We start from the raw sequence: 12,204 nt of genomic DNA on the forward strand, positions 1-12,204 counted from the left end.
TGAAACACAAGGAAATAATCTTAAGGGTAGAACACCATGGAACGATTTAATTAAAAGGAAAACAATGTGCTCTGCAAAACAGAATCAGAAATAACATACTGCCTGATGTTTCTGTTCAGCAAACTATATAGGTGTTTATCCAGTAGGGTAAGAAATACATTGTAGTGCTTGAAAAATTTTGCATAAAGATTTGAACCTCACCTGAAAAATATCAGTAATGATGCAAATCTTTCCAAGCAAGTATTTTTTAAAAATCCTTTCAGCTGACTTTAAGTCACATGAGTATAAAACAAACGGAAATGTCTATGGTCATAAGAACTATGCCTGTATACTTTTTAAAAAGTCATTTTACATGGCAAATACTTTAATAAAATATGGACATTTTTTGTATATTTCTAAGAATGGTCTTAAAAATATCCACACAGTTTTGAGGCCTTAAAAAGAAAAAAATCACACCCTGGAAATATTCTATAACTGTGATATTAAGCAGTGAAATAAAAGGGTAACTTAGTTTATGTTCAACGATATTAACTACAGTATAGGACATTGCAGAAGAAAAAGGCCTGCACATTTGCAAATGAGTTGCACACATGATTTATGAATGCAAATGTGAATAGTCAGTGATAATGAAATACAAGCAAGTACATGATTGACCAGATACCCCAGAGAGGTGGGGGACGCATGTTGCACTAAATGTACTTTTTCAAATGTCAGAATTGGACTCATACAGTACAACATCTTGATAGAGTGGAAATACAGGAAAACAGCATCTGGAAACAGTAAATGATGTTTGGAAGGTAAAGGTAGAGTGTTAGCAGTGTGGGAGAAAGTACAGTACTAAGGTTTAAAGACATTAATCTTAAGTTTGAAAGAGACTGGTTATCCTGGACGCTGTATATAGCCAAGATCAGGAAACCTCATAAAGTCCACAAAAGATGACAATGTATGTGTATGAATATTGGTTTAAGTTAATGGATACTCTTTGTTTGTCATAATTAGTAATATACAGATACACACGAGATGCACAAGGAATGCAGAATCAGAGGACAATAATTCCTCCTGGAGAGCTGGGGTATAGCAAACACCAATAGGACTTTTTTCACTCAGAAGTACTTTTGGACACAGAGCCCAGGTGCCCTGGTTTCCTTCCATGCAGCAATGACAGACTGAAGGAGTAAATCCATGCTTTCCTATATTCCCGCTGGTTCTGTAGTTTAACTGTTGCTTAGACTTGAATGATTATGTGCAAAGAAACCTTGTCAGCATCTTTTGAAGCATCCTCTGGAATTCTGTTTAGGGATGAACTAAAGTCAAGGGAAAAACGCACTTACTAGATACAAGTTTGCCTGACAACTGACAGTAAGTGGCATACCTTCATAAGGTTGGTGTCTTATGGAGATTTAAAAGAAAAGTGAGTAAAGTCAGAAAACAGTTCTATTTGTTTAAATGGATCTGCTTTTTCCATCTTGTTTTGGCACCATTGCAGTAGCCATCTGCTGTTTTAGCTGCAATGACTTTTGTGGTGAATATACAGAGACTGAGTTTGATGGCCTTCCAAATTATTATTTACAATCTCAGGATTAGTGACATAGGGCTAAGACATAAAAAGGTTAAGTTTATAAAACTATCTACAACTTTTAACTTGGTGCCTCATGCAAAGCCTATGAGTAGATAGAAATGCTGGGCAACTTTGACATCTGACTTTTTAGGGTTGGTTACCACTAATTAAAATCAGAGATCTGCCTGAAACTAAGCCATGTAAGGGATGGGCATCTGGATTACTTTCCTTTCATGATCTGTACCTGAAGCAGTTAAGCAGGTCAGAGAATTTAGTATAATGTTTCATGTGACACGTGGAAATATGTACTATAAACAATTAAGCATGAAATACAAGAACAAGGAGAAAGCAATTCTTAGAAAGAATTATATGAAACAAAGTATTGACACATAAAATACAACAGACAGGCAACTGTTTGTGAGTACCTTGAGTATCCAAGATAACCCCAGGATGTTACGTGGGAGGCTTTCAGAAAAGAGTATGCATCTTTCAAGTGAGCTGGCTGCACCACAGCCACGACATTCAAAGGTTTAATTACACAGCTGGGCATCTGCCCCATTTACTGATATGCAGTAACTGTTGTAATTTTTTTGATTTATGAATTGCTGGGGTCAGTCAGCATACTGAGCACAACAGTGTCTGTCGAGCTGTATCCCTTACCTGCTGGGCAGAGACAATTCCTTTCTCGCCTGGAGCCCTGAAGCCCTCTAAGCTTCTCACTCTGTAACCTTGGCAGCTGGGACTAACACAATTCTTCTTTTTTCTTCTTTTTTTTTGCAATTGGGCCTGTCTAAATAAAAACTATGGAGCCTTGTTAGCCAACAACTGAGCATGAAATCATGACACAGCAATCCCCTACTCTAAGAGTCAATAATTTTTTTTCATTACAGATTTGTACGCTAGGGTCGACAAGAAAAGCACATGCAGCGAAACAGACATAAGAACAGAGAATTACAAAATTTCTTCCAAGCTGTAATCTTATTTTCAATATAATGAAGTGCAGTTTGTAAAAAACAAGCTCTTGATATAGTTTTTAAATAAAAATTAAGAAAACCTAGTGATTAATGTTGTCCTTTGTATGCTAGTTTACATCAGACAGGATATAACAAAGTGATCTGTATAGCCTGCACTGATATATCTTGGAAGTACAATCTGTTTGACATTCAAAAGGTCTACTGTTACTTTAAAAAAAGCCCCATCGTTTTACATTAACGGTAAATGTAAGTGACAAGTTTAAACTGATAAATTTTCTGGATGATATTTTCATTGCATTAATTAGGAGGAAGGAGAATTAGATAAAGGCATGGGGCTAAGCTGGTATATTTTAGTTTGAGAATCAGAGACAATATGCTCCACAACACAGTTACTCTGATCCATTTCCAACAAGTTTTTAGCTTAGTAGCCTAAACTTGACTACCCGTCTTCCTTAACTACACTGAAAAGTCCAAAGACAGAACCAAACATACCTGAAGTTCTACGCAATGCAAAGATAGTCACTACAGGCTGCTATCAGTTTTACTAGGCAAGCTTTACCCTGTACTTGTTTTTGATGGCAGGGTAACAATCCCTAATGTGAAGCCTGATGATAAATCAGGGTAACTTGATAACAGAAGCAAAGCTCATATTTACATTTTAAAAACCTTTGCATAATCAAACATTTGTCTGAAATAATATTTTTTCTCTTGTATTTGAAAAGAATCATCACTATGTACCATCAAAGACTTATACTCCCAGGAATTATTCTTGCAATAAGCCAGATAGTGTCAGATGTGAACCTAGATGTGAACAAAGATGTGAGCAGCTGCATTGCAATGTGAGCTGAACCTCATATGCCTGTACACTCTTTAGTGGAGACCCACTGTCACATAATAATACTAATACAAAATGATGGCCCTGATCTGGAGAACAGCCATCACAAAAGGATTTAGGGCAGTGTGGAATATAATCCTGCAGATCATTTCACCCTGTTCAAGTTATTTGCTTAAAGCCCTAGGGCCAAATTTTCTCCTGATATAAACACCCTTGAAAACAGTGTCTTTACTGTAGGTCTGTATTGTTAAATTATTTATTCTACTGAAACAGTGTGCACTCGTCCAAAAATTGCTGCAAACATCTAACTGCTAAGTGGGAATTTCCTTAATTTGTTACTTCAGTTCTCAGTCTCTCTTTCCAAGCTCCAAACAAACTGCTTGTCCTCTACCTCCATCCTACAGAGTTCAAAAAGTCGAAATACTTTAATAAGACTGAAAAAAAATATGTCACTTCATGATCTATGGAGGATTGAAGTGTTTATACATTTTAAATGGCTTTTGCATATGGACTCAAACCGCAGAACAAGTTGCCAAGCTTGGAAAGTCTTTCTTGATGTCTAACAGATGGCAAAGCTCTGGAGCAAGCTTCCTGGGGGAGGTGGTGGAATTGTTGCTATTCAATGGTTTTTAAAAATAGGTTAGTTAAATATCTGTCAGAACAACACAGATACAGCTGATCTAGCCTTAGGGAAGGCAGGATAGACTAGATGACCTCTCCAGGCACTTCGTGCCCTATTTTCTATGATTCAGTGATTCAGCATAAAGCTTTAAAACACCCTGGGGCTTCATTCTTTTCCTCCCTGTCCTGCAGTATGTGTGAGAAGAAGCAGAACTCACATTTCTTACGCAAATGGAGACTGGGTCTACCCTCCCGCTTTGCAGAAGAGCTGATTTCCTGATATTATTTTTTTTATGTCTTTAAAGTAGGCAATATCAGTGATTTCATTAAATCATTGCCTTATTTTAATAAATATCTGAATCTCATTATAGGCAGCATGAGCAAAAAACCCACAAAGTTGTGTAGAAAAATTCTTTGCAATTTTAAGCAACTGTCAATTTTTATCCCAATATATTTACCTTAGTGTTCAGAGGCAGAACTCTGAGAAAAAGTCCACCTTATCCACAGAGGAGGAATGGAAATCACAGAAACTTAAGGGTTGGAAGGGAGCTCGAAAGATCATTTAGTCCAACCCCCCTGCCAGACCAGGCCACCTTAGAGTAGGTCACACAGGAACTAATCCAGGTGGGTTTTGAATGTCCCCAGAGAAGGAGACTGAACAACCCATCTGGGAAGCCTGTTCCAGTGCTCCCTCACCCTCGCAGTGAAGAAATTCTTCCTTGTATTTCTCTGGAACCTCTTATGGTCCAGCTTATACCCACTGTCCATCATCTATCATTGGACATCACTGAGAACAGCCTGGCTCCATTCTCCTGATACCCACCCTATATGTAATTGTAAACATTAATGACTTCACCCCTCAGTCTCCTCCAAGCTAAAGAACCCCATCTCCCTCAGTCTTTCATCATGAGAGATGCTTCACTCCCTTAACCATCTTTGCAGCCCTGTGCTGAACTCTGTCCAGCAGCTCCCTGTCCTTCTTGAACTGAGGGGCCCAGAACTGGACACAGTAGTCCAGATGTGATCTCATCAGGACAGACTAGAGGGGGAGAAGAATCTCTCTTGCCCTAGTGCCCAGAGCCCTTCTAATACACCCCAGGATGTATTCCCCATGCACCACTACAGGCTGGGGACAGATCTGCTGGAGAGCAGCTCTGCAGAGAGACACCTGGGAGTCCTGATTGATAATAAACTAAACATGAGCCAGTAATGGCATCCTGGGATGCATCAAGAAGAATGTAGCCAGCAGGTCAAGGGAGGTTCTTCTCCCCCTCTACTCTGCCCTGGTGAGGCCTCATCGGGAGTCCTGTGTCCAGTTCTGGGCTCCTCAAGAGGGATAGAGAACATCTGGAGAGAGTCCAGTGCAGGGCCACAAAGATGATCAGGGGACTAGAGTATCCTCCTTATGAGGAAAGGCTGCGGGAACTGAGGCTGTTCAGTCTTAGAAAAGAGGAGACTGAGGGGGGATCTCATTAATATTTCAAATATCTAAATGTCAGGAGGTTGGGTCATCCCTTTTTTTCTATAGTATATAGCAACAGGACAAGGGGTAATGGGATGAAGCTGGAACACAAAAAGTTCCATTTAAATATAAGAAAAATCTATTTTACTGTGAGTACAGTACAGGTGGAGCACTGGAATAGGCTGCCCAGGGAGGTTGTGGAGTCTCCTTCCTTGGAGGTCTTCAAGATCCGCTTGGACATGTTCCTATGCGACCTGAACTAGGTTGACTTGCTTCTGTAGGGAGGCTGGACTAGATGATCTCTAAAGGTCTCTTCCACCCCCTACCATTCTATGATTCTCTACGATCCTATGATGCCATTGGCCACGAGGGCACATTGCTGGATCATGCTCATCCTCCTGTCCACCAAGATCCCCAGGTCCCTTTCCCCTACACTACTCTCTAACAGTTCATTCCCCAACCTGTACTGGTATATGGGGTTATTCTTTCCCAGATACAAGGCTCTATGCTTGCCCTGATGAATTTTATTGGATTTATCCCCATCCAACTCTCACTCTGTCCAGGTCTCATTGAATGGCAGCACAGCCTTCTGGTGTGTCAGCCACTCTCCTTAGTTTAGGATCACCAGCAAACTTTCTGACAGTGCCCTCTGTTCCTTCATCAAGGCCATTAATGAATATATTGAACAATACTGGTCCTAGCACTCACCCCTGAGGGACTCACTAGATCCAGGCCTCCAACTAGACACTGCTCATTGATCACCACTCTCTGCCTCTTTTCCTTCAACCAGTTAACAATGCACCTCACTACCTTGATCATCCAGCCCACACTCAGTGGTGCTGCCAGGATGCTGTGGGAAATGGTGTCAAATGCTTTAATGAAATCAAGATAAACCACATCCACTGCACTACCACCATCTATCCACCTGGTTACATCTTCATAAAAGGCTATCAGGTTGGTCAAATATGACTTCCCCTTGCTAAAGCCATGTTGGCTGCTCCTAATGACCCTCTTGTGCTTTAAATGCCTGGAGGCAGCACCCAAGATAAGTTGTTCCATCACCTTTCCAGGGATGAAGGTAAGGCTGATCAGTTTGTAGTTACCCAGCTCTTCCTTCTTACCCTTTCTGAAGACTGGAGTGACATTTGCTCTCTTCCAGTCCTCAGGTACCTCTCTTGTTCTCCATGACTTACTGACAATGATGGAGCAATGGCTTCCACCAGCTCTCTCAGCACCCACAGGTGCATCCCACTGGGACAGATGGATTTATGTAAATCCAGATTGCCAACTGATCTTTAACCCAGTCCTTATCGCCAAACAAAACTAATTCTTTAACCTGACTTCCTCTGGAGTCTGGGGCTCCCGAGGACATTCTCCAGCAGTATAGACAGAGGCAAAGAAGGCATTCAGTAACTACCCTCTGTCACCAGGGCACTGACCTCATTCAACAGTGGGCCTACATTGCCTCTAGCATTAGTTTTATCTGCAATGTATTTGAAGTAGCCCTTCTTGTTGTCCTTGAATTCCCTTGCAAGGTGCAACTCCAATGAGGCTTTACCTTTCCTATTTGCCTCCCTACATCCTCTGACAATGGTCTTATATTCATCCCAAGTGGCCATCCCTTCCTTCCACTTGAGTTTGCCCAACAGTTCCCTGTTTAATCATGCAGGTCTCCTGGCACCCTTTCTTCATCCTGGCTGGGATGCTCTGAACCAGAGCCTGATCTTTGAACAGAGATCAACTATCTTGGGCCCCTTTATCCTCCAAGACTCTGTCCCATGAGATGTCCTCTAGTAATTGTTTGAAAAGACCAAAGCTGGGGGCCTGTAAAAGTTCAGGCTTGTGATCCTGCCTGGTATTCTGTTTCTATCACACAAGATCCTGAACTCCACTATCTCATAGTCACTGCAACCAAAGCTGCCCTCAGCCTTTACCACTTCAATCAGACCCTACTTGCTCATGAGTACAAAATCCAGTAGTACTACTAGCCTAGTTGGCACACCTACCATTTGCATGAAGAAGTTATCATTGATTCACTGAAGGAACCTCCTGGAATGTAAGTGGCTAGCCTTGTAGGTCTTCCAACAGGTGTTTGGGTAGTTGAAATTCCCCATGAGAACCAGGGCCTGTGATTTTGAGGCTGCTCCCAGCTGCCTGTAGAAGACCTCATCAACTTCCCTAAATAGGATATACAAATATCCAGAAACAAGGACATAATACACTATGGTTGGCTGCAACATCTTGTAGACAGGGCATCTCAAAAGTGCTAGAGACTCGGGATAAGTTTAGCAAAACAGCTAATCAGCATGGAAGCTAAGTACATTCCCACCTGTCCATCTGTAGGGACAAAGAAATAGATCAAATATGTCAGAAGCGCCCAAAGCTACACAGATTCTAGAATACTACTTACCTGAAAATGTCAAAGCTATCCACATAGTAGATTACAGGGAGGTACAAATAGCCAGAAAATCCACAGTCCATGCCACAGTAAGTGAAAAACTGTTACACTGCACCAGCTCCAAACAACAGAGGAACCATGGAAAATACAGTCTGTACTGACTAGTTTGATCTTTGGCCACCATCATCACCATTCTCAGCTGTTACATATCAAGGGACCCACCATTTCTCTTGTAGCATTTCTGTAAATATAAAATATTTTTGAAAGTTTTTTCTGCTTACTTCGTTGTTTTTTAAATGGGTAATAAATTGTCTCCTCTTCTTTGAGGGTGAATGACATTCAACACCAAATGGTAAACTATGTTTCTCATAGATTTCCTCTAATCCAAAGTAATAAAAAAAATAGAGAAATCTTTCTTGCAAATTCACTGTCTTAAAAAAGTATTTACATAAATATATCTGTACATGCAGATGCATTTTTGCACCCAGAAAATTCGTAGGAATGAAGACTTAAAAACACATCAATTTTAGACTTTATTTGAAATGTGCAGCTCATGACTCCAGCATTCTTTGAGACTTCAAGCAGATCCTTTCTTCTGACTAGTTTCAAAGTGGCTACTCCCTTTCTGAGCTTGCACGTTCCAGGAAAAGCTTATGAAGAACTTCATGAAAAAGACAGGATACAAATGAAAAAAATCTCACAGGCCAATAACTCCAGTGGTAATTGAACATGGCATATTTCCTCTATTCTGGTCTAGCTGGGATTTGAATATTTGTTTCCCTCAAGTAAAGGTTGTGAAATCCCTTGAAACACAGAACTATGATGAAAAGATCCCTAGAGTGCAAAAGAGGTGTCATTTACTCGTGTAGTGCTTTGAGATTTGATTCTTCGCTTAAGAGTCCTTGATTTCCTTGGGATGATGAAAGACTGTATAAAACCCAAAGGACCATGGAAAGGTTTAACTCCCACTTCTGGATTCCCCTTCTATTAAGAACATGTTATTGGCAGATTTGGTGGGTGATGGGGGGGTATCTGCTCTTGGCTTGAGGACCAGTGAAAAATTAGTGAAAAAATTCAAGATGTGTTCAAGAACATAGTTTATCTACACTCAGAGAAACAATGTTTTGAAGCCATTTAATGCCAATCACTCAGACAAACCTGTACAGTAAGTTAGTGATAATAGCTATTGTGACAGTAAACTATTTAACCTTGTATTTTAAGAAGTCCTCTGTCAAGCACCCTCCACAGTATGCAAGTGTAGTGGTTTTGCCTGTGCCAGGTTTTGGTAGCAGGGGGCTACAGGGATGGCTTCCTTAAACAAAGATCTGCCTGAAGATTCCATTGCATCTGACAAGGCCAACACCAGCTAAGATGGACCTGCTGCTGACCAAGGCCGAGCCAATTAGTGATTGAGGTAAAGCCTCTGTGATTAACATATTGGAGAAGGGGAAGATGTTGCTGCACAGTTGCTAAACTGCAGCAGCAACAGGGAGTGAGAATGTGAAAACATCTCCACAGACACCAAGGTCAATGGAGAAGGAAGGGGAAGAGAAGCCCAGGCCCTGGAAGAGAGATTCCCCTGCAAACTGTGGTGCAGCCCATGGTGAGGCAGGCTCTACCACTGCAGTCCATGGAGGTCTACCAGGAAGCAGAGATTCACTCATAGCCTGTGGACGACCTTGCTTCAGAGCAAGGGGATGCCTGAAGGAGGCCCACGCTGGAGCAAGTTCCTGGCAGAACCTGGGAATCTGTGGAGAGAGGAGCCCACACCAGAGCAGGTTTGTTGTCAGGACTTGTGATCCTGTGAGGGATCCATGTTGAAACAGTCTGTTTCTGAAGGACTCCTCTACCCGTGGATGACACACACTGGGGCAGTGTGTGAACAGGGGCTGGGAAAGGACCCATGCCGGAGCAGTGTGTGAGGGATTTTCTCCCATGGGAGTGATCCTACACTCTAGCATTGGGAAGTGTGAGGAGTCCCTCCCCCTGAGAAGAAGCAGTGGCAAAGTCCATCTGTAATGAACTGACCATAACTGCCATCCCCCATCCCCTGTGCTGCTGGAGATATGGAGGAGGGAGAGTCTCAAAAAGAAGGAGAGGTGGAGGGAGGCATTTTAAGATTTGGTTTTATTTCTAATTTTCCATGCTCTGTTCTGATTGTTCATTAATTAATCACACCTTTTCTCCCCAAGCTGAGTCTGTTTTGCCCATGACACTGATTGCTGAGTGATCTTTCTGTCACTATCTCGACTCATGAACCTCTCAATATCTTTCTCTCTCCCCTGTCCAGTTTAGGAGAGGAAGCGATAGAATGACAAGGTGGGCGTCTTGCACCCAGCCAGGGCTAAAACCACCACAGTTGGATACATGTCTTCTCTGCTTCTGAATTTGAGAGACTACTTTGTCCTATTCCTTTGGTAAAGACTACTCTGCATCAGAGTTTATCATGAGGAAATTTTCCTTTTTGTGCTTGTTTCCTGTCATTATATTTGCTTATCTCTAGTAGTTTCTGCCCCTTTGTGATGAATGACGGTAATCAGAGATGACTGCATAGTATCATGTTAGTTTCCACATGCCAGATAATTTTGAACTACCCATGCATTAACGCATCTTCATTTAACGGGATTGTTTTTTACTTGTTTGGGGTTTTGGTTTTTTTTTCTTTTCCAGCCATGCTTTGTGCGTAACTGGCAAGGTTACTCCTCAGTCTGCATACTAAGCATTCTGGGGTTAAAACCTCACACTTACCTGAAGCTTCTTGCATTTCAAAGGTTTTTAGGATTATCTTACCAGTCAGCTGCCTATCAGATATACTTAGAGGCAAAGACTGGAATATCTCTAATAATAAAGATTACAGGCAATGGAGTGGATATCTTTCTAATCTTGACCCTTTATAATGAGGTAATCAGAGGTATGCTTGTTTATTCTGTTTTTACTCGAGCTTGGTACACATCTTCCTTTGTTACTGGTTTCTAGTTCTTGAATCTTTCTAAAATGGCCTCGTTCACTCTTTCCCAGTTCGGAGGATCAAGTCCAATCTAGTTTTAACAGTGAATACTGTCTGTTTTACAGAGCATTTAAAACAGTCTGGACTACCCTTTCTTCTACAGATATAAGGATATTTCTGACAGTGTTCTCAAGAAATGGGCCGAATTTTTCACCTCAGCTACCTGAACTTACAGTTCATCTTTGCAGCGGCATAGAGGTTTGGGCCTTGACTCTTTTCATTGAAGGAGATGATAAAGTGAATAAGGTCCTTACATTCCAGACTTAGAAACAATATCTTCTAGCTCCCAAAAAGTGCTTAATTTGGTTATATTTTTGTCTCACTGTTCAAATGATTAGCGTTAAGAAAGGTAAAAAAATGTTATTTACTTCTGTCTGGTCTTAGTTCATAATAATGTGAATTCTATTAATAATATGCATTCATGGGGCTGTCTGCAATTGTGCATTAATAAACATTTCTCCTAAAGCAATATTCTCTTTATTTGCATGCTATTTTCCTAACTGTCTGCATATGGTACCTAGAATTTCTTATAAGATATAGCAAGTCAATAATTACTCAAGACTCCCATCTACAAATTAATATGATCATGAGCATTTAAGTATCATTGAACAGGTAAGAGCAAATTCTAAATAGAAAGGCCAGTGAGTTATTTGAATAAAAGCCAATTTTATAGAGGTGTGTAGTAACCTGAAAAGTTGAACACATGGCCTGAAAGCTTTGTATGAAAGATTATTATTTCATGTACTATTGCATGGTACTTAGCATAACTGAATTTAGCCTTGTTCAGAGTTAGGGAAGCTACATCTAAAGATAAATGTAAAATAATGAGATTACTTTTATATAACAGAGAACACTTTCATAAAGAAAATCTAAATGTTCTAGAGGCAAAAATGTGGGAAATTTTTAAATGCTGCAATGTCAAAACCTTTTTCTCTACTTCTAGCATGTGACCAGTAACACTCTTCAAATAATTAAAAACTTCCTAAGAAGAACAAATAACAAAGCTGACAGTGAATACAAGGACTGATCATCATACCACAGTAACTATAAAGAAAGGAAAATATGAGATTGAATTGGATCAAATAGTAGTTGATGGCGTAGATGACAAATTATTACCATGCAAATGTTGTGGTTGCACACCAGTTAATAGTAGTCATGTAACTACTTCAAAACTTCAAAATTAATTAACGTAGTCAAAACTCATGATAGTTCAGTCTGTCCTTCTACACCTTAGAAGGCACACTTTACCTAATGTCTACTGAGGGAGGGCTGGGAAACTCCTTAATAAACACATTTACACACATTTTGGTGTACGTCTGGTATTAGCCAAGTGGTTAAGAATCTCACTA

The 12,204-nt window shown here is 40.6% G+C and overlaps 1 protein-coding gene across 8 annotated transcripts in view; it reads right to left on the reverse strand.

Annotated features, from left to right (window-relative positions):
- CDK14 (cyclin dependent kinase 14) overlaps positions 1 to 12,204 on the reverse strand; it is a 440,472-nt gene that overhangs the window by 165,009 nt on the left and 263,259 nt on the right. The window contains exon 15 of one of the 8 annotated variants that reach the window (XM_061996202.1): positions 7,894 to 8,089. The exons of the other annotated variants lie outside the window; for them this stretch is intronic. The gene's annotated coding sequence lies outside the window, so the exon portion shown is untranslated. Of the gene's footprint in view, positions 1 to 7,893; positions 8,090 to 12,204 lie in introns of those variants that run through there. 8 annotated transcript variants of the gene reach the window in all.

Source organism: Colius striatus, chromosome 5 (assembly GCF_028858725.1).
Source record: "Colius striatus isolate bColStr4 chromosome 5, bColStr4.1.hap1, whole genome shotgun sequence".
NCBI classification, from domain to species: Eukaryota; Metazoa; Chordata; class Aves; order Coliiformes; family Coliidae; genus Colius; species Colius striatus.